Source organism: Hylobates moloch, unplaced genomic scaffold (assembly GCF_009828535.3).
Source record: "Hylobates moloch isolate HMO894 unplaced genomic scaffold, HMol_V3 SCAFFOLD_9, whole genome shotgun sequence".
NCBI lineage: Eukaryota > Metazoa > Chordata > Mammalia > Primates > Hylobatidae > Hylobates > Hylobates moloch.
The window spans coordinates 101643532-101646019 of NW_026652284.1; the positions used below are offsets into that span (position 1 = coordinate 101643532).

Here is a 2488-nt window from a genome sequence, read left to right on the forward strand (position 1 = left end):
AATCCCTATTCACAACTTCCCTCGCCTCACAGATGCTCCTTGGCCTTCCCACCTGGACTATGGTGCTCATCCTGGTGACCCAGTTACCTGCTAGATGACAGACTCAGGGATGGCAGCCACACAGGCCTGGAAGCAGGCTCTGGCCCTTGGGGCAGGGAACCCCAGGGTCCCTCATTCCCAGAGCATGATCTAAAAGTGTGTGTGTGTGTGTGTGTGTGTGTGTGTGTGTGTGTGTGTTGTGTGTCCCCCGGGTGAGCACATCGCCTGGAGGTAGCCAAGAACAGGGATCCTACTTGCCCAAGTCTAATTTCAATACTACTAATATTGGAAAGTGTTTTAGGTTCTTTCCTCAAAGCTGAGGTGAACATTTTTCATATATATGTCTTTCTTTTGAAATAAATCACTGAGCACCAAGCCTAGTTCCCTCACAGCTCCTAACAAGAAACAAAACAGCAGTGTTTACAGCCATTGAAAACACTGGAGAAAATGAAGGAAATGTCTTCTTTAATATGAACATTACTATACTTTTTAAAGCCAGTAAGTTCAGAAAAAATCCAAATGAATTAGTGTGCTACTACTTTGTAGGTAATTAATATATGGGACCTCTTACCCCAAAGGTACAGTTTGATAATACAAAATGCTATATATTCCTCTCAACTGAGGGACTATATTCCCAAACGTACTGTTGCAAAACAAATTGCTGTTAAAAAATTATATAATTTTAAGATAAAGCAATGATTAGTAAATAGAAACATAGTTGCAACTATCAAAGAAAGCCCTTATATATTTCATGTATGTCAAAATAAAAAGGATACATTTTCAACACATTACCTAATAAAATTGTCAATGACATTTTGCTTATCTTAAATTAGGAATGTTGGACAATATAAAGTCTATTTTCATATATTATGCTTTACTTTGAAGAAACTTTTCTATTTCCTTCTCCTACAGTTTTAATGAGATGGTTGTAAATTTGGTACATTTTGTAGGGAAAAAAAAAAAAAACATTCATTCTAAGTGAGAGTACTTCTCAAACTGTTTGTGGAAAAGATCATTTTTATCCACAAATCCATCCTTAACCAATATTTTTGTAAAACAAAAGAACGAATCACTAGAAAGGTAAAATATAAAAGGTACAAAACAACAAAGAAAAAGACATACAAATTATGTCAATATGTTTTATAATCAAAAGAAACAAACTGTTATATATATATATATTTTCTTTCTTTTTACAAGAGCACAAATCCACTTTTATTTATTGACTTTTCACTAGTTTAAATCCTTGAGTGGTACAGCGTCACTTGGATTCTGTGTCCAATAGCCTAATCAGGAAGATTGCTTCAGAATATGGCATGAACCATGCCACTGTTTCCATGGGCCCAGGTTATCTTTCCCCAGATTACTCTGGTTTTGTTTGGTTTGCCGCCAGGAGTCACTGTGTTGTTCTTTGCTTTGTATACATAAGTACATCTCTTGCCCAAACAGAATTCTGTTTCATCTTGGGCATAAATACCTTCAATTTTAAGAAGAGCTGTGTGTGCCCTTTGTTTCTGGAGACCCCGCTTATAGACAGCAAAAATGGCCTTGGACCACAGGCTTCCAGACAATATTTCCTTTTAGAAGTCCTGTTCCCAGCAGGCCTCCACAGGATCCAAGATGGCAGAAAGAGAAAGACGAGCTACAATTTTCTTAAAGCTTATTCTCAATGTCTATTCTCCTCCCGCAGACAGATAACAAACCTTCAGAAATCAGTTCTGATCCACAGAGCATAGGCATCTTCCAGAGCTTGATTCCTTGTCCGCGTATTCCATTCCTTTTAGACTTTCTGTGAAGTTTCGACTGTCACCTTTGGGACCCTGTTTAAATTCTTTCTTTATTTGTCCTAGAAATTCAAAGTAACTTGTGATAGATAAAGCTTTGGATGACCTTGATTTAAACCAATAGCTGGAATTCAGTTGGTAGATGCTTTTCCCCATTTTGACTCTCTGCTGACCAACAGATTTTGGAAAGCCACAGAGCACACGTTGCAACTCTGTCAGGCTCCCTCCATTCATACCCAGTTCATCATCCCAGACAGGGCCTCGATGGCCTTTCTAGGACTCAGGACAATTTTTATTTAATTTCCTTTATTTTTCCCAAAGCTGAAATGTGAAACCATTACCCCCATTCTTCTATTCTCTTTCCCTCCATTTTTATCCTCCAATATTTTATTCCCTTTTTTTCTAATGCTCTAGAAGAAAAGCAATGTAAAAATTAGTACCTAGTGAACACAAAACTCTCCCAGTTGAAGATGTAAACTGAGAAAACTTCTATAAACTAGAATCTTAAGTAAAGGAGGAACTCATAGTTAACAAAATTAATTACCTAAAAATTAACTTTAGATATAAAACATTTTCACTAAAATTTGTGGAAGAGAGATCTTTAATGGACTGTAACAAAAATCTCATGTCTGAAGAATTTTCCTAAAGCTTTAGTGTTTTAATCGGGT

At 36.8% G+C, this 2488-nt stretch overlaps 1 pseudogene; it reads right to left on the bottom strand.

Moving 5' to 3' along the window:
* Window positions 1-1274: 1274 nt before the first annotated feature.
* LOC116813855 (large ribosomal subunit protein eL33-like) lies at window positions 1275-2054 on the bottom strand (annotated as a pseudogene).
* Window positions 2055-2488: the final 434 nt, after the last annotated feature.